General features: G+C 43.7%; 1 protein-coding gene and 1 non-coding gene across 9 annotated transcripts in view; one reads left to right on the top strand and one right to left on the bottom strand.

Moving 5' to 3' along the window:
* Positions 1 to 20,960, bottom strand: part of NTNG1 (netrin G1) — a 316,974-nt gene that overhangs the window by 160,393 nt on the left and 135,621 nt on the right. The gene's annotated exons all lie outside the window — the stretch shown is intronic.
* LOC119928086 lies at positions 8,589 to 8,693 on the top strand. The gene has a single exon (XR_005451042.1). It is a non-coding gene; the product is annotated as a U6 spliceosomal RNA (small nuclear RNA).

Below are 20,960 nucleotides of genomic sequence, written 5' to 3'. Positions count from 1 at the left end.
GCAAGGCAAGCATAGCCCCATGCCTGTAACAGAAAGAGTCCTGCTGGAGCTTCCATCATGTCAGATTAAGCAAATGACTGGGCATGTCCATATAAGTGAGATAATATTATTATAATCATTATTATTCTAGTTAAGTGCTTACTATGTGTTAAGCACTGTTCTAAGCACTGGGGTAGATACACGTTAATCAAGTAAGACACCGATCCTGTCCCACGTAGGGTTCCCAGTCTAAATAGGAGGGAGAATTATTCTACTGAATCCCCATTTTACAGATGAGGAAACCAAGGCACTGAGAAGTTAGGTGCCTTGCCCAGTGTCCCAGAGCAGGCAACTGGCACTGCTGGGTTTAGAACCCAGGTCCTCTGACTTCCAGGATTATGCTTGTTCCACTAGGCCACTCTACTACATACTGATACTAACCTTGATGCTCTTTGGAGCCATGCTGATCATCCCCCAATCCCAATTTTCACCTCCTACACATTACCATCACAACCCAGATTGGAACAGAGGCCAACAGCACTTCAACAATCTTCTGAGCTTTCTTTCCACATCAAGGAAGAGGTCTTTCAAAGCCCAGAGACCCCATCTGGAAGAAGTTGCATATCCTTAGCCCAACCTTTGAGTAAGTTCGTGGTACCATCAATGATGGGAAAAATGAAAAAAACTGCTGGATCAGCTATCACTTCAATAGAAATCATAGCTAAAATGGCAGCATAGGGTTTTTTCTAGAGCATGGAATACAGAGATGATGCTTCTCAAACTATTAACGTGCCACCATAATAACATCCTCATAAGGAAAGGTGAGAGAGCTGAAAGGTGAAACTGCCAACAAAAGTATCTGTTTTCTCAGTTGTTTGCAAGCGTTTCAGCAGAATCCACCTTTGCCAGCTGTAGAAGAATATATTTAGCCTGAATCACAATTTGGCTTCAGATCCTAATAATAAATAATAAATAATTATTGCTTTTGTTAAGCACTATGTGCCAAGCACTGTACTAAGCGCTGGGGGGATACAAGGTAATCAGGTTGCCTCACATGGGGCTCACAGTCTTAATCTCCATTTTACAGATGAGGTAACTGAGGCACAGAGAAGTTAAGTGACTTGCCCAAAGTCACACAGCAGGTAAGTGGTGGAGCCGGGATTAGAACCCATGACCTCTGACTCCCAAACCCGGACTCTTTCCACTGAGCCACACTGCTTCTCCGATCATCTTCTCCTAATGCAGTCTGGCAGGTAGTACTGCTGGTAAGAAATGTAGGTAGCAATAACAAGACCCTCCTAAAACGTTTGGGCTCTGGGAAATTTCCCAGCAGGGGTGGTTGCCCAGCTGTAGTGCCGGAGTCCACAGGCTAGACCACAATACGGTCAGTCAAGTCAGAGTTGGTGATCTTCTGTCTCTCTCCTCAGTTGCCAGTGGAATCAAGCAGGGATGTGTAGCATAACCAGACATTTTAGACCTCTAGACTGTGAGCTCATTATGGGTGGGAAACGTGTCTACTAATTTTGTTGTATCCTCCAAAGCACTTAGTACAGTACAAAGCACAAAGTAAATGTTCAATAAATACCATTGATTGATTGATACTGTGCCACCATTCTTAAAGATGCCACAAAGGTATCTGAAGCTTCTGAATGCGCTGACACTTATTCTGAAGGAAGTTAAAGTTGTATGTAGGTCAACACCTGCTAAGTCCTATCTGCAACCAAAAATGTCCATGGCATGGAAATCAGAGGACCTGGGTTCCAATGCCAGCTCTGTTACCTGCTGGCTGTGTGACCTTGGGCAAGTCACTTCACTGTGTCTCAGTTTCCTCAACCGTAAAATGGTGATTAAATACCTGTTCTCCCTCCTATTTAGACTGTGAGCTCCATGTGGGATGGCGAGTGGGTCCCAAGCTGATTACCCTGTAACTACCCCAGCGTTTAGATAAGTAGCATGGACTTGTGGATAGAGTACAGACCTGAGAGTCAGAAGGACCTGGGTATCAAACCCAGCTCTGCCACTTGTCTGCTGTGTGACTTTGGGCAAGTCACTTCACTTCTCTGTGCCTAATTTACCTCATCTGTAAAGTGGGGATTAAGATTGTGAACCCCATGTGGGACATGGACTCTATCCAACCTGATTAGCTTGTATCTGCCCCAGCACTTAGTACAGTGCCTGGCACAGAGTAAGTGCTTAACAAATACCATAAATGAAAATACACAAATAAAAAACAAACATTGAGAACAGTGTTTGCTGACATAATAAATACTTAAAAATATAGTAATAATAACAATTTTTGAATAGAGAGCTACATATTGCTCTCAGAATATTGCTATGGTTGGGGTTTACTACGCACTATTGCAACATAGAAAAAGAGGTAAAAACATAGCTCAAGAAAGCCAGCTTGTCCTCTGGAAGTATGACAGCAGAGTGTGGCAATGTGGAGGCAATAATCTACAAGTCTACAAACTACAAGTTCACAAACTGTAGTGATTTGTGAGACCCACACTGGCTCTTGATCAACACCGTCTACATCACGTATGAGCCATCCTAAGCATCAAGTGGAAAAATAAGCCCATCCACGATGTGGCCCTTGAATGCAGTCATCAGCCAGCATCATGCCAATGCTCATTGCAGAAACATGGGGAGGGAAATATAAGAAGAATGGATGCCAGCAGGATATCCATTCAGCTGTTATAGGCTGTTTGGATGGCATCGGTGTACATTGTTGGAACACCAGAATTGATAGACTAGACTGATGTGGGGCAATCTGGCAAGATTTTCTATATCTTAAGCAAACACTGAATGGAGTAAACATAATAGACAGGGTAGTTGACAGAGATGCTCTAAAGGTAACCTGAGGTCCAATCTCCAGCCATATAGCCAAGACAGGGAAGAAGTGTGACCTAGTGGAAAGGGCATGAGCTTGGGAGTCTAATCCTTGCATCACCACTTGTCTACTGCGTGACCTTGGGCAAGTAACAATTTCTCTCTGCCTCAATTGTGTCATCTGTAAAATGGGGAATACAATTGTGAGCTCTATGTGGGACATGGACTGTGTCCAACACAATTAGCTTTTAACTACCCAAGTGCTTAGCACATGGTAAGCACTTAAAACCATAAAAAAAACTGGGGACAATAGGGAAGAGACAGCATCTTCTAAATGCTGAGCAGCGCAGTGAGAAGTGAAGAGGTAGCAGAGCCACGAATAGCTCCAGCCCACTGACCAGGGGACAGACATCTTGATTTAGAGAAGACTTCCTTTGAAGCCCACATCATTCGCCTCTACCACCCCCTCCAGAATCTTGTAGCCGTCATCTACCGCCCTCCCGGCCCCACTTCCAACTTCTTTAACGACTTTGACCCCTTCCTCACCTTCCTTCTCTCCTTCTCCATGTCCACTCTGACCCTCGGAGACTTCAATATCCACATGGATATCCCTAACGACTCCTCTGCCGCCCGCCTTATATCTCTCCTTGACGCTGCCAACCTCTTCCTCCACCCCACCTTGCCCACTCACCAACTTGGTCATATCCTCGACCTCATCATCTCCTACCGCTGCACTGTGTCCACCCTCACCAACTCTGTAATCCCTCTCTCTGATCATAATCTTCTCACCTGCCTCCTCACTCACACTCCTTTCCCCTGTAAATCCGTATTACTCCCTCACAGAGATCTCCGCTCCCTGGACCCCACCCATCTTTCGGAGCGCCTCACACCCCACCTCGCCGCCCTCTCCTCTCTACCCAGTCTTGATGATCAGATTACTGCTCTCAACTTTACCCTCTCTACTCAGCTAGACTCACTCGCTCCCCTTTCCCTTCGCCGCTCTCGCACCACTAACCCACAGCCCTGGATCACTGCCACTGTCCGCCTCCTTCGCTCTTATGCTCGAGCTGCCGAACGCTGCTGACGAAAGTCTAAGCACCATGCCAACCTCGTTCACTTCAAGTTTATCCTTTCCTGCCTTAACTCAGCCCTCTCTTCTGCCAGACAAAACTATTTCTCCTCCCTTATTGACACCCATGCCCATCACCCCCGCCAGCTCTTCCGTACATTCAACTCCCTTCTCAGGCCCCCGGTTCCTCCCCCTCCTCCTTCCCTCACCCCCAACGATCTGGCCTCCTACTTCATTAACAAAATTAAATCCATCAGGTCCGACCTCCCCAAAGTCTCTTCCCCCCTTTCTCCAACCCCCCGGCTCTCAACACTCTCTGCTACTCTCCCATCCTTCCCAGCGGTATCCTCAGAGGAACTCTCCTCCCTCCTCTCAAGTGCTACTCCGGCCACCTGTGCTTCTGACCCCATTCCCTCTCATCTTATGAAATCTCTCGCTCCATCCCTTCTCCCCTCCTTAACTTCCATCTTCAACCGCTCACTCTCCACTGGCTCCTTCCCCTCTGCCTTCAAACATGCCCATGTCTCTCCCATCCTAAAAAAACCCTCTCTTGACCCCACCTCACCTTCTAGTTATCGTCCCATATCCCTCCTACCATTCCTTTCCAAACTCCTTGAACGAGTTGTCTACACGCGCTGCCTAGAATTCCTCAACAACAACTCTCTCCTCGACCCCCTCCAGTCTGGCTTCCGTCCCCTTCATTCCACGGAAACTGCGCTCTCAAAGGTCACCAATGACCTCCTGCTTGCCAAATCCAACGGCTCATACTCTGTCCTAATCCTCCTCGACCTCTCAGCTGCCTTTGACACTGTGGACCACCCCCTTCTCCTCCACACGTTATCTGACCTTGGATTCACAGACTCCGTCCTCTCCTGGTTCTCCTCTTATCTCTCCGGTCGTTCTTTCTCAGTCTCTTTTGCAGGCTCCTCCTCCCCCTCCCATCCTCTTACTGTGGGGGTTCCCCAAGGTTCAGTGCTTGGTCCCCTTCTGTTCTCAATATACACTCACTCCCTTGGTGACCTCATTCGCTCCCACGGCTTCAACTATCATCTCTACGCTGATGACACCCAGATCTACATCTCTGCCCCTGCTCTCTCCCCTTCTCTCCAGGCTCGCATCTCCTCCTGCCTTCAGGACATCTCCATCTGGATGTCCGCCCGCCACCTAAAGCTCAACATGTCGAAGACTGAGCTCCTTGTCTTCCCTCCCAAACCTTGTCCTCTCCCTGACTTTCCCATCTCTGTTGACGGCACTACCATCCTTCCCGTCTCACAAGCCCGCAACCTTGGTGTCATCCTCGACTCCGCTCTCTCATTCACCCCTCACATCCAAGCCGTCACCAAAACCTGCCGGTCTCAGCTCCGCAACATTGCCAAGATCCGCCCTTTCCTCTCCATCCAAACTGCTACCCTGCTAATTCAAGCTCTCATCCTATCCCGTCTGGACTACTGCACCAGCCTTCTCTCTGATCTCCCATCCTCGTGTCTCTCTCCACTTCAATCCATACTTCATGCTGCTGCCCGGATTATCTTTGTCCAGAAACGCTCTGGGCATATTACTCCCCTCCTCAAAAATCTCCAGTGGCTACCAATCAATCTGCACATCAGGCAGAAACTCCTCCCCCTGGGCTTCAAGGCTGTCCATCCCCTCGCCCCCTCCTACCTCACCTCCCTTCTCTCCTTCTACAGCCCAGCCGGCAACGTCCGTTTCTCCACCGCTGATGTCCTCACCGTACCTTGTTCTCGCCTGTCCCGCCGTCGACCCCCGGCCCACGTCATCCCCCGGGCCTGGAATGCCCTCCCTCTGCCCATCCGCCAAGCTAGCTCTCTTCCTCCCTTCAAGGCCCTGCTGAGAGCTCACCTCCTCCTGGAGGCCTTCCCAGACTGAGCCCCTTCCTTCCTCTCCCCCTCGTCCCTCTCTCCATCCCCCCATCTTACCTCCTTCCCTTCCCCACAGCACCTGTATATATGTATATATGGTTGTACATATTTATTACTCTATTTATTTATTTATTTATTTATCTTACTTGTACATTTCTATCCTATTAATTTTATTTTGTTGGTATGTTTGGTTCTGTTCTCTGCCTCCCCCTTTTAGACTGTGAGCCCACTGTTGGGTAGGGACTGTCTCTATGTGTTGCCAATTTGTACTTCCCAAGCGCTTAGTACAGTGCTCTGCACATAGTAAGCACTCAATAAATACGATTGATTGATTGATTGATTGATAGTAAGCAGCATGACCTAGTGGAAAGAGCCCAGACCTGGAACTCAGAGGACCTGAGTTCTATTCATTCATTCATTAATTCAATCGTATTTATTGAGCACTTACTGCGTGCCGAGCACTGTACTAAACGCTTGGGAAGTACAAGTTGGCAACATATAAAGACGGTCCCTACACAACATTGGGCTCACAGTCTAGAAGAGGGAGACAGAGAACAAAACAAAACATATTAACAGAATAAAATAAATATGTACAAGTAAAATAAATAAATAAATATGCTACTTGCTGGCTGTTTGACCTTGATCTTAACTTCTCTGTGCCTATTTCCTCATCTGTAAAATGGGTATTAAATCCTACTCTCTCCTATTTAGACAGAGTCCCCTGTGGCACAGGGGCTGTGTCTGATCTGATGATCTTGCATCTACCTCAGCACTCAGTACAGTGCTTGGCACATCATAAGGGCTTAAACATATCACAATTATTATCAGTCTTTGCAACCCTGCTTTTGAAAATGTGTAGCAAATCAGAGGACAGGGCAGTACTCTTTAAATATGACATGGCAATGCCATTTATCTAACAGCCAAGACATGATTCTCAGGAATCTGCCCGCAGTGCAAAGAGGAAGAGGTTTTCTGATTTAGCTCCAGTTTCAAGAGTTGAAAACTGATTGCTCATTCTGAGATGAAACTCCCGCTCATCACACAGATTCTTCTGTGGCCTAGACACGGATTTAGGACTGGATTGAGGCTGGTGCTTGTATCAATCTGCTTTCTGTATATAATAACACCTTATGGACTTTTTTTCCTCAGGAACAAAGACAGGAGGGCTTAACCTTTCTGCAGCGTGAATATTGGAAGCTGTATCACAGATTACAAACCGTAATAGACACCTGGGTAAAGCCCTACAGAGGATTATGTCTGGGAATCTCAAACTGGCCGAGGGCACAGAGGTCAAGCAGGCCAAGAGTCTGAGTTGAAGCCAAATTCATTCTCTAACCATGAGGAGCAGAAACAGATTTCTAGTCATCGGCCTCCAAGTTCTTAGCCTGGGTATGCTAGACAAGAAAAATATAAATAAAATCAAGCAAAGCTTTTTGATAGGGGCAGTAATAAAATGTTTTATTATAGGAATACTATGGAAAATGGTAAAATTGGTTTTTTCCCCAAATGGCCAAAGTAAGATAAATATGCTGGTCCACTAGTGTGCTTTGTGGAGGAAAAAAAATAAACCGACGAGAAAAGGGCTAAATAATGGTATTAAACTGTTAATACCCTAAATCTGAAACTAAAGTTGTGCTGTGGAAGCTGGATCTCCTATGTCCCTGATCCTCTTAAGTGAGAATCCTCTGGAGCTTTTGATGAGGACCGTGGATTCTGAATTCTTACATCCACCTTGCTTCTCCTACACAATATGTCTCCTTACCTATTCCTCCCCAACACTGACTGAAGAACACATTTCTAAAAGTCAGATGTTTAAATGAGTATGCAATCTACAGACTACAAAATATGCTTTGCTAAATTGAACTTTTACTTGAAGGTGACAGATTTGAAATCTCAGCTTGGAATAGAACTTTCCCAAATTTGCATTTTCCTGGATGAAATTCACCTGTTGTTTTCCTGGGTCACTTTTTTTCCCTATTTTTCAGACTTTCACAGATCCTGAACTGAATCCATCCCCTTCTCTCTAAATTTTCTCACCCCCTTCATCTTTTTCCTCAGCTTTGTGCTTTTCCTGACCTACTAGTCAAGTGGCCCATTTTGCAATCTCAGCATTCTCTGCTAGTATAACCCCAAGCATTATTACCATCTTCATCAATATACTCTTCATAATTTAATCATATTTATTGAGTGCTTACTGTGTGCAGAGCACTGTACTAAGCACTTGGGAAGTACAAGTTGGCAACATATAGAGATGGTCCCTACCCAACAGTGGGCTCACAGTCTAGAAGATAATAATAGCAATTGAGATATTTAAGATCTTTCAATGTGCCCAGAACTGTATCCTTGCACCCTTGGGGTAGATTACAGGATAATCAGATCAGACACAGTTCCTGTCTGACATGGGACTAATAGTTCAAGGGGTTGGGGACAGTAAGTGCTCAATAAATATGATTGATTGATATGATATTTCATCCTCATTTTATAGGTGAGGCACACAGAAAGAAGTTAAGTGACTTGCCCAAGGTCACATAGTTGACAAGTGGTGGAGCTGAGACCAGAACCCAAGTCTCCATCATTATTGCTTTTTTGAACTCACAAGAGTCTTCTGGAGCTCTTCCCCCTAATTCTGTGTCTCCCAACTTCTAGCTTTTGGTACTGATAGGCAAATGTAATGTCAGTATAAAGGACCAGAAATAGGGCTAGTCTTTTTCTCTGAATCATGCAAGACAATTCTGAAGGAGCCCCGCCATTAGAAAGAGTATCAAATGTTCAGGATATGAACATGGTGTATCCCTCCATATACAAGTGAGATCTGGATTGGAGCTGCGTTTGTGCATTTCAGCAGCACATATACTAAAATTGGAATGATATGGAGAGGATTAGAATGGTCCCCATGCAGGCATGACACTCAAATTCATAAAGCATTCCATATTTTTTCAACTAAGACCCCAATCCCTAATTTATTTATATTAATGTCTGTCTCCCCTTCTAGACTGTAAGCTCATTGAGGGCAGGCAATGTGTCTATTGTTATATTGTACTCTCCCAAGCACTTATTACACTGCTCTGCACACAGGAAGTGCTCAATAAATACTAATGATGGGTTAAGTCCTGCATTGCCTATGCACTTCTGTCTGTTCCCCTTAAGCACTTTGATATTCATCCCTACCCCAGCCCCACAGCACATGCACCTATGTGTAATTAATTTCAATGTCTTCTCCCCCTTTAGTGTGTGATCTCAGTGATCATCTATACCTACTCTTTTGTGTTATATTCTTCCAAGAGCTTAGTTCCGGGCACACAGTAAACGCTCAATAAATACCACTGACGAAGTGCTCAATAAATAGAATTGCTAGAGACAGATTCAATTTATAGCCCAGATATGCCAAGAATGCTTCCTGGGTGAGTGGCTGCCCTCCTACCACTCTTCCCACTCTCACTCCCTTCATTCTTCTTCTTGCCAGTTAGCTTCTTTCTCCAAAGTTCCCCGCCACTCTGGCCCCAGGACCTACCACTCCAAATCTTTCAGTGCATCACTCCCTGGGGCCACTTCAGTGCGCACAACTAACTCAGATAACACCCCACCTTTTGTTCAAATTTAATAGACAATTTAAGCTTTAAAATACAATGATTTAAAGCTTCCATTGACTTCGCTGATTTTTCAAAAGATCTAGGCCTGCTTCTATTTTCCAGGATAGTAGGATCTAGGGTGGTCTTGCTGAGACTGAGATGCCTAAACCCCACTACTGTGCACTTGCAACACTGGCTACACTGCACATTGGCTAACCTCAGTGTCATTTCTGTTCCTCTGAGTTTCACCATCTTTTCTATGACAGACATCTCCTTTCTAATTGTTTTATAGCATGCCAGACTACCTGTTGAGGCCGTTTTCTGTTATTATGAGGCACAGGTTTTATTAACTAGATCATGCTGCTTCATTTAAGTACTTAGGAATTGCCAAGCACTCTGATAAGCACTGGATTAGATACAGTCCAATCAGAATCATTCAATCGCATTTATTGAGTACTTACCATATGCAGAGCACTCTACTAAGTACTTGGGAGAGTACAATATAACAAAGACATTTCCTGCCCACAAGGAGCTTACAGTCCAGAGTGGGAGACAGACATCAATACAAATAAATTAATAAATCTGATACAGTCCCTAGCTCACAGATACATGCACTTTACTCACAGTTTTCATGATGAAATTGATGCCATGTTGCTTTCCTTCAAGAATTCACAATGACTACTTAGTAGGAGGGAGAACAGGTATCCCCATTTCATAGCTGATGAAACTGAGGTACAGAGAAGTTAAGTGATTTGCTCAAGATTACACAGTAAGTGATTAGCAGAGCTAGGACTAGAACCCAGGTCCTTCTGACTCCCAGGTGCCTGCCTGGGATTAGGATATAAGGCAAGACAGAGATGCAGGGAGACTGATCTGGAGGCTAATTCCCCTCAGTGAATGTCTTGCATGAAATGCATTTCCCAGCTGCCTGCAATATGGGCTGGGTCTCCCTGGGAACAGGTGGTTGAGGGTGGAAACACTGTAGACAGCTGATAGTCACCACAGTAGAGTGAATGCCTGTTTCCTTTGCAACTGTAGTGGCTTGCAGTCACCACAAAGCAAATCTTCTCTATTGAAACTTAAAAACCGTTACTCATTCTTCAGACTACTTTCCCTCATTTGAGACAGGTCTAAGACCGAATAAAGCTTCTTGAGGCACAATTTTCAGTCTTAGAAAATCAACAATGGTGAGCAGAAGAATATACTTTGGCAGGCACATGATGGCTTCCAAGGCTGAATTAATTTCTTTCCTAAAAATTAAAAAAAATGCAATAACTCTGAACAATTAAATTGACTTTTTAAACATCTTTTTACTGTAATTTCAGGATTTTCTCAGAAAAAGTACAATGACATGAACCGATCCCAAATCTTTATTTCAGAGATCAGGATAGACAGATTCATTCCTATTTGAAAATGATCCTCCTGATAGACACATTTTACATTGGTGCATGTTTGCGTATGTGCTTTTATGTGTGACCATTAGTGATATGAACATAGGGTGACTGACAATCTCATACATTTGCCCGTTGTTAAACTACAGCATTGGCTACCTCAGTGTCATTTCTGTTTCTCTGTGTTTCACCATCTTTTCTACTATGACAGACATCTCCTTTCTAATTGTTTTATAGCTTGCCAGACTACCTTTTGTGGCTGTTTTCTGTTATTATCAGGCCCAGGTTTAATTAACTAGATCATGTTGCTTCATTTAAGTACTTAGGAATTGCCAAGCACTCTGATAAGCACTGGATTAGATACAGTACAATCAAAATCATTCAATCGCATTTATTGAGTACTTACCATATGCAGAGCACTCTACTAAGTGCTTGGGAGAGTACAATATAACAGATACATTTCCTGCCCACAGGGAGCTTACAGTCTAGAGCAGGAGACAGGCATCGATATAAATAAATAAATAAATCCAATACAGTCCCTAGCTCACAAGTATCTTGGAGAACAGGAATTTCAATCCCATTTTGCATATGAGGAAACTGAGGCATGGAAAAATTTAGCTCCTTGAGGGCAGGAAATGTGCATACCAAACCTAACGTACTTTGCCAAGTGCTTAGTAGGGTGCTCTTCATACAGTAAAAGCCCTGATTGATTGCCCTATTCACTAGGAATATAATGTCTTTTTGTGTATGCTTCCAGAGCACAGTCGAGGAATTTCAACCGTGTTCACAAGCTGTTGCAATGAAAGAGTTTTTCCTGAAGATCAGACACAGCATTTTGACATCAGATTCCTTATTGTATCCTCAGGCATTACTGCACAGAACAGGTTGAACACACCAAGCCCTAGCACCCATTCTGGCTTCTCTAATAATAGTAATTGTGGTAGTTAAGCATTTACTATGTTCCAAGGACAGTACTAATCACTGGAGGAGACACAAGGCAATCCGGTCAAACCCAGTTCCTGTTCCTTATGGGTCTTGCAATCTCAGGATGAGGGAGAATAGACATTTAAATACGATTGATTGATTTAATCCCCATTGTACAGATGAGGAAACTGAGGCCCAGAGAAGTTAAGGGACTTGCCCAAGGTCACACAGCAGTCAAGTGGAGTGCTGGGTTTAGAACAAGTCCGCTGACTCCGAGATTAGTAATCTTGTCATTAAGCTGTGCTGCTTGTCCACTAGTGATGGGAAAACGGCCAACTAAAAACTCAACAATTCTGGTGTGACCAGCCAGATCATTGTGGAATAATCTTAGAAAGTTGATTAACTTTTCAGGAGAACCTAACAGATTAGTAATTTCTAAAGCCCAGTTGGAATGCTTTCATAGGGTCTATGAACACTGTGCGTTAATGTGGGCCCTGTTCTCTGTACTTATACCTGACATCTAACCAAAAATATGACCACTGTGTCCAGCAATAATTGGTGTTGAAATTCTGGGTGGGCACAGTTGAAGTTTTAGAGTAAATGATCTGAGAGCACTCTAGCTAGGATCTTGCCTACATTGGAGAGCAGTGAGATGCCTTTGTAAAGTGCTCCGCACACAGTAAGTGCTCAGTAAAGACAATTGAATGAATGAATACCACTTTCCTCAGGCAGCCTCCTCCTCTTTCTCTTGAAAATGGTGACATTTTTGAAATCCTGTACCATGTCCTCAGCCTACTAGATGGTTGACAAGGAAATACCCTCATAGGTGATTAAGCATGCATCCCTCTCTCTCTCTCATCTCAGCAGGCAGATCATCAGGTCTGGGAGCTTGGCCATTCTTCCTGGCTCTGACTATGGTGTTGGACTGAAAGCCATGTCTTCCCGTGTTAATGATAATAATAATAGCATTTATTAAGTGCTTACTATGTGCAAAGCACTGTTCTAAGTGCTGGGGAGGTTACAGGGTGATCAGATTATCTCATGGGGGGCTCACAGTCTTAGTCCCCATTTTACAGACGAGGGAACTGAGGCCCAGAGAAGTTAAGTGACTTGCCCAAAGTCACACAGCTGACAATTGGCAGAGCCGGGATTTGAACCCATGACCTCTGACTCCAAAGCCCAGGCTCTTTCGACTGAGCCACTCTGCTTCAACTTAATGCTACTGGCCTGTTAACAAGCCTCAGTTGTGTTACCTCTTTGTGAGGAAATGCCTGTTAAACAGATCATTGAAGTGGGCTACAGCTCTGGGAGGCAGAGATCAACTGAAAACAGCCTGTCTCTCCAGTGTGGAGATCATGGCCCTAGTCCCAGCATTACCACTGGCTTGCTGTGCGTCAATCATATTTATTGAGCACTTACTGCATGCAGAGTACTGTACTAAGCACTTGGGAGAGTATGGCATAACAATGTAACCATCACATTCCCTGTCCATGAAAGCTTACAGTCCAACTTACAATGTCCTTATGCAAGTTGTTTCACCTGAGTCACAATTCCCACGTCTGTAAAATGGGAGTAATAATTCTATGCCTTCCTGTTTCAGAGGGGTGTTGTGTGGATAAAATGAGATTCATTGATAGGAACTTTGGAAAATAAAAGTATTAAAAAAATACATGGCATTACTATCTCCTTAGTATTTCCTTCTTGTTTGAGAGGAAGGTGCAGCCATCCTTTTCAGTAAGGCTGTGTTGGTGGGCAGTATTCATAGAAAGTCTTCAGAGAAGGCAGGAAAGAGGACTTGGTTTGGATTCTCTCTGCACACAAAGCCTTAAATTTCATTAGCATGTCAGGCACGTTTCTTACATTTCCCCATAGGATGAGATGCTGACCCTTTTAGCAACCCTTTTGTCAATGCTGTGAAGATCTACAAGGTATTGATAACACATTGCTTGTCTTCCTACAGATCATTAACATCGATAGCTATATAAATTAGGGCTAAATATCAGTAGGGTGCATTAACTGAATAGACATGTTGACTCACTGACCTTGACCATGCCAAATCTGATGGACTTAACTCTCTCTTAGTTCCCCTCAAACTCTTTCTTGCTGCGTACAGGAGCTCCAGGATTATCGTCTGCCATGGTCTCTCGTCTTCTCTCTTGCTCACTCCCTCCCTTCTGAGATTCCTTCCTCACTTCACATCCGACACTCCACTGCTCTCCCTATCTTCAAGAAACTTCTGAAATTGTAACTCCTCCAGGAAGCCTGTCCTGATTAATCTCTCATCTCCCCACCTTACCTACCTCCAATACTGCCATTTCAGAACTTGGTTTCTACCACTCCAGCCTTTTCTTGGCACTTAAAAACCTGCTTACTCGTCTCCCAGGCCTCATAGCACAAATGTACATAACTTTAAGCTCTGTTGCTTCCCACTACATTAAATTTATTTTAGTGTCTGTCTTCCCCCTCCAGATTGTAAACTACTTGAGAGTTGTGACATCAGCTAGCTCTACAGTGTACTCTCAAGCACTTAGTACAATGATGATGATGATGATGGCATTTGTTAAGCGCTTACTTACAAAGCACTGTTCTAAGCACTGGGGGATACATGTGGGGCTCACAGTCTTAATTCCCATTTTACAGTTAAGAGAACTGAGGCTCAGAGAAGTGAAGTGACTTGCCCAAGGTCACACAACAGACATGTGGCAGAGCCGGGTTTTGAACCCATGACCTCTGACTCCAAAGCCCGGGCTCTTTCCACTGAGCCACGCTGCTACAATGCTCTGCCTACAACAAGTGCACAATAAATATTGATTGATTGATGTGATTTTTATGGTATTTAAGTGCTTGCTATGTTTTAAGCACTGTTCTAAGCACTGGGAAGATACAAATTCATCAGGCTGGATACATGGGGCACACAGTTTAAGTGGGAGGGAGAACAGGCATTGAATCCTTATTTGGCAATTTAGGAAACAGGCACAGAGAAGTTGAGTAACTAGCCTAAGGTCACACAGCAAGGAAGAGGTAGAGCTGGGACTAAAGCTCAGGTCCTCTGGCTCCCAGTCTTTATCCACTAAGCCATGCTACTTCCAACAAGGCCTTTATCATTCAGAAATAAGCATTCACAGAAGGAATTGGGATGGGGAAAGCATGTTTTTGTGCAGGTTTCCCTGTGGGAAAAATCCAGGTTTAACCCAAATCTGCAGCATATAGTCTGTCATGGAAGGGTGTGGCACCATGTTTTCAGAGTGCCATCCATCTCTTTCCAAAGTCCTCCTGGGGAGCGAGAACAATCAGTTCTTTGGTCTGATTGAGGGTAGACTCTCAGAGGTGCATTTTCCTCATCCCATTTCTACTCCCCACTTACCTTGCAAAACCTGTTTTGAACAAACCCTGGACCTTGAGGTTCACTCACCTCTAAATCTCTGTACCTGAGGGGTTCTCTGCTACATGGCCTAGTGGAAAGAGCATGGGACTGAGAACTAGGAGACCTGAGTTCAAGTTCTGGTTCTGCCACTTGCCTGTGATTTAAATTTGTTCTGCAATTTAACTTCTCTGGGCCTAAGTGTCCTCATTTGCAAAATGGGGATAAAATATCTGCTTTCCCTCCCTTTTAGACTGTGTATGTCTATTATTTTTCCCTCAGCTCCTTTATGTTTTAAAACAAGTAATAGCTCTGTACATATATGTATACACAGATTGTTGCAAATGGAACTTTAGTCAATCAATGAATCAATTGTATTCATTGAGTGCTTACTGTATTCTGACCACCATGCTAAGCATTACAGTACAATTAGTAAAAATGATCCCTGCCCTCAAGAAATTTAGAATCCAGTGAGGAAGACAGACGCTGTCCTTTTTTTATTTCATGCTCTCTATGTATACATTAGAACTTGAAAGAGATTTGTAAGAGAAATAACTTTCTAAGAAAAGCAAGTAAAAGCTTCACTGATGTATAAAGACAAGAGAATATATGATCTTCCCTATCTGCTCCAGCTCATCCAGTTGTAATTACATAACCGGCTTTCCAACGTTGAAACATGAATACAGGGTAAAGTCCACAGAGCAGTTTTAATTAAAAGTTATTTTCCAAAGTAAACACAAACAGATTTAGCAAAAGGGCAGATGAAAATCTGAGGCCTCAATGTGGTGGAAACTTCATTTTCTGGGGGTTTACAGATCAATACATATTCATGAGAAGAGCAGAGCGCCCTTCTAATCAGCAACTTATCTGGGCACCCTGGTTCTGTCCAGAACTTCAGGATTTCCAAGTTGGCATGTGTTAGGCATCTATCTTTAAGGAGAAGCAACAACTCTGGGGAGTGAGAGGGACGAGGGAGATCAAGCTCCCTGTGGGCAGAGATCCTGTCTACTGTTTTGTAGTGTCTTCTCCCAAGGGCTTAGTACAGTGCTTGGCACAGGAAAAGTGCTCAATAAGTACAATTAATTGAGTGGATTCATCCGGGGCAAGGAGGAGTGACTGCAACTCCAACTCCTCAGGGACTCTCACACCATCTACGAAACCAAGACACAACATCCACTGTGATGATTAATTAAAACCACCTGTTGTGCATAAAGGCAGTGAGCAAATGCTAGGTGGAACCGAAGTAATAGCCTCGTTCAGAATAAAGCCTGGTAAACAGATCCTCTTCACAGCTTTCTCTGCCACCCTGGGAAGTGTGGGTAATGAGGAAATAGGCCTCTGAAATGCCTCTGCACAGTCCATAACGTTTTGCGGTTTGTGTTTCACTCGCTGGGCCATTACTACTTTGGGCAATTGATTGCCTTCTACATCTTGGCCTCTGGCATATTGGAGACAAAAGATGACTTTTTAAACAGGTGTTGATGCACTGACAGTCTCTTAAGAACTAATTCTAACCATGTGTTTGAAACCATAAACCTTCCAAATCAACCTTGGCTTCAGGCTAACCCAAATTTAATGTGTGGTGGGCTCCTTCACCCTGTGCAGGTGATTGGAGCCTCCTCATGGGTATCAGTGGGAATCCTGCAAGTGCCTCAAATGAACGAGGACTCACCATAACCAGAAAAAGTGAATTGAGCTGAAAGGAGGGTTTTTCCTAAAATTTCTAGGATGTTCATTGCTGTGCAAAGAGAAAAATCATGTGGTTTTTTTCCTCCCCCTGTGCTGGCCACCTGACACTTCTGTCCCTGATAAAAAATTCGTGAATACTTTATACAAATTTGATCTTGGGATTTAAACTTTGTCATACAGAATGTTTTTTGAGTTTGGCTGAGGAAAGTTAAGGACTTGTCAATAGCCACAAACTAAAATTCCTGTAATAATACCTTTTATCCCCAAAGTGCTCTCACATTATTTAATTTTGCCCTCACAGCAATCCTCTGAGGAGGCAGAAAGGCATGTACTATTATCCCCATTTTGTGGAAGAGGAAAATGAGTTAGACTCAGGTTAAAAGACTTGTCCAAGGTCACTGCAGGCTAGTGGCATTACTGAAAATCAAACCCAGTCTTCTGGCTTCTAGACTGGTGCTCTTGCATTTCACCACACTGTGGAGGCTGGCAGGAAAGAAAACTCCACAACCCCAAGAAAGCAAATCCCCAGCAATTACAAAGGCCTGTGTGTAGTTTGGAGCACAACCCTGTCCCAAATTCCCTCTCATTCCATCCTTCCACCAATTTATACAATCCTATTTGCTTGCCTAAATGTGCAGCAGCAACGAATATTTGTCCCCATACTCTCCATAAACCAGAAAAGTGAGGTTACTGGATATAAATTACAGAGCGACAATGAGCAAGAAGACACGCAATTCTCCACAGTGTTCATTAAATGTTGCTGGTGACAAGATTCTGTCATCTTTAATTTACTAATTTTCCCAGGATGGTTCCTGCTCACCCAGCAGGTGACTTGAAGACCATTCAGAAGGATTTGTGAGTGGTGGTAGGAATGAAGGGAGGTGTTTTTCCAAACACAACATTAGAACAGGCCGGGAGGTGACAAACCGGATCACGTCCCTCATATTTTGCTCAGATGATTACCATTAAATTAGCAAGGTGACCCCCAAAATGACGGCCCAGCCCAATATCCTCAGCAAACTGTAAACTGTCAAGTGCAGCTGGCACAATTGCTGTGCCAGCAGATTAATGATGAATAAGAGACTTAAGGGTAGCCTCCAGGCACCCCTGAATACACAGGGAAAAATATACATAGCTTCCCCCCATCCCAGAGGACTCAGCCTTGAAGCTCATTCAAAGCAAACCTCCCATATTAAGGAGTTGCTGTTAGCCCCCTTCTATCCTCTTCACAAGTAGTGTGATTTATTTCTCTCCTTCTAGAAGGAAGAGCTGACATTTATTTTTTTATAGTTAATTCTGTTGCTAATTCCATGGAGAAGAAAAACACCACACAGCCAGATGAATAATAGAAGAAAAACAAAAAGGTAAAAGAAGATCCTTGTTTCTTTGAGGATGTTTGGATGTGCTGATGGCCCATCCTGTATCCCTGAACATCATTCACTGAGCCGTGGGACACAGATGACGTTAGACTTGTGGATTTCTGGCAAAAAACCCTCATATTTCTCGATTATCAGCACCAACCCCTAACTAGTATTGTTCTTGACAATTTCTGACCCACTCCTCTGCTGCCAGGGTGTCTGCTGCCATCTTTAATAAGCTTTAGAGCTACTGGATTAGCACTGAATGTCAAGCACTACAATTAGAATTGCTGATGTTATGCAGAAACACTGTTTTAATATAAAAAAATCTGCCTTATTATTGCCATAGAATTCTAGACTCCGTTCTGTTGTATTTGATCATTCTTTGTCACATTTTTTTACATCAGCTTGCCCGTATATGAATGTAAGTCTTTTTGAGAGATAGTGAAAATAAATAAAAATGACAATGGTAAGTGAAATCTAATTTTCTTTCACTTCTCTAAAGAGAAGTAGGTTGCTTGGCTTATAAGAAAAAGGAACTAATCACCAAGAACTACAGAATCCTGAAGAAGGGAGGACACTAATTTGAACATCGCACTACAAATGAGCCCAGTTTGTTAGCATGTGCAATAGCTCAGCTTCCTGATTTACAAAATACAGAGGGTAAGGAGAGGAGGAAAGTTACTTCCATAGCCTACTGTCCTAGATATTGATATGGAATTTTATGACAAGAAAGACTGAGGAGTATTTTGGGGTGGTGAGAATTAACAAACAAAAACCGAAGATAGTAGCTTCTGACATGGCTCATGTCACTCAGTCTTTCCTTCTGACAATACCTCACTCTTGATTCTCCTGCTTTTTTAATGGTATTTGTTAAGTGTTTATCATGTGCCAAGCACTGTCCTAAGCACAACTGTAGATGCAGGGTTATCAGGTTGGACAAGGTCCTTGTCACGCATTAGGCTCACAGTCTTGGTAGGAGGGAGTAGGATTTAGTCCCCATTTTACCGATGAGGTATCTGAGGCACAGAGAAGTTAAGTCATTTGCCCAAAATCACACAGCAAGAAAGTAGCAGAGCCACTGATCCTCTGATTCACAGGTCTGTGCTCTTTCCATTTGCCATGCTGCTTCTCTACGCTATGCTGCTTCCGAACCTTGCTTACACCATTCCCCCAACCTGGAACTTCCTCCCATTTAAAATCTGCCAAATTCCTGCCCACACCTGGGAGACTACCATCTCCACTGCCTTCTGAGACTTAAGGAGAGTGTCAAGCTCGGGGCTCTACATCATCTTGGAGAAATAAACTGCGAAGCTGAAGTGTCTAAGTGGGATGAGGTCAGAAGACATTCACCAGGCACGTTTTATTGGGTGATTTAATGGTGGTTACATATTCAGTGTGCCGGGGGAGTGATCAGTTGGCCAGTTTCTGTGAAAGCCAAACTAACCGCACACTGAAAAATGATGATTTATTGCTGAAGAGTCAGAGCGATTAGTCTAGTCCTCAGCCAGGCCACATGGGTTCATAAAGTTTAACGCAATTTTTTTAGAGGCTGCTTCTCGGAAACCAGAAGATGAATGGAGCGAATGTTGCTCAATTCTAAACAGAGGACAAGTCTGCTGTTCACCACATTTTCTTTTTACCCCTGCATTTTGGAAATTATGCCTTATGCTCTCGTACTGTTTCATTCTTTCATGAAAATATTATAGAAAATAAAAGCTGATGATTATTAATTTAGACTCGAGGTTGCTTCTTAGAGGGGTTGGTTTATTTATAAGTGAAAACTTAAAAGCTCTCTGAGCAAAAACCAAACTAAACACAGGCTTCCATTTTTAAGCCCTATAAATTAGATATGCTCTTTCCTGCTCAACAAATTTTATGGTGTCCTTTCCTTGCAAAATATGCGGCCTCAACAATTTGTTTAATGTGATCTTCTGATAGAGTCATTAACCTTTAAGAGCCAGTAAACTCCGGTGGTAATGAAACTATTTTTTAAAGACAGTGAGGGAGGTCTGGGCTTATTCCAAACCACATATGAAATAACTCCTGAATTAACACCTGTGAATGGGTAAAGCACAGCACTCACAAAATTTATATATGTAGAATTCTCACGTTTTAATCTCAGGTGATCTTGAGTAAGGCTATAGTTGTCCCTGGAAGTTTTTGGCTTCGAAAGCAGTGTCAGTTCAAGTTGGTAACTTTCTTTGGTGAATTTTCCCACAAGAATTCAAAATCAGTTCTAGGTGCCTTTATATAAGGTTGAACTGTGGGATCCTTGGGACAGGATGCAGGAGAAAGGTTTCCCCAGGTTGGGATGCAGAGCTTACAATCCCTGAGAAGTGTATTTCCTATCCCGTACTGGGGGGGAAATGACTATGTGGGTCAGCAGTAGTTTCAATTTGGGATCTTGTTATTATGTTTTCTTTTGTTGTCTGTCTCCCCCTTCTAGAATGAGAGCCCGCTGTTGGGTAGGGACTGTCTCTATATGTTGCCAACTTGTACTTCCCAAGCACTTAGTACAGTGCTCTGCACACAGTAAGCGCTCAATAAATACGATTGAATGAATGAATGAATGAATGAATCTGAAGACCCTGAGGGAAGGAATCAGAGGAGTGGAAGCTGAAACCCAGGATTCCCTGAGAGACTGGCCTGGAGGAATGTGTATACCAGAGCACTCACAGAGAGCCAAGCAAATCCTCCAGTAACCTGCCATCTGGCATCGCCATTCACAGGGCCCTGCTCCCGGAGTGCTTTGGGCACAGCACCCGAGAGCCTCTCTTTCTCCATCCCAGAGATAAGCACATCCATGCATGATTTCTGCCTTCCCACTGAGACATCTAGACCCTCAGCCTCCTCCTCCACTGGCCAGCCAGGCTGCCTCCCCAGCATCCCTCACCAGCTCTCCTCCACA

This window comes from Tachyglossus aculeatus, chromosome 4 (assembly GCF_015852505.1).
Source record: "Tachyglossus aculeatus isolate mTacAcu1 chromosome 4, mTacAcu1.pri, whole genome shotgun sequence".
In the NCBI taxonomy this organism is placed as follows: Eukaryota; Metazoa; Chordata; class Mammalia; order Monotremata; family Tachyglossidae; genus Tachyglossus; species Tachyglossus aculeatus.
Note: the sequence above shows the minus strand (reverse complement) of the source record. Positions and strands in the feature narration are given on the sequence as shown.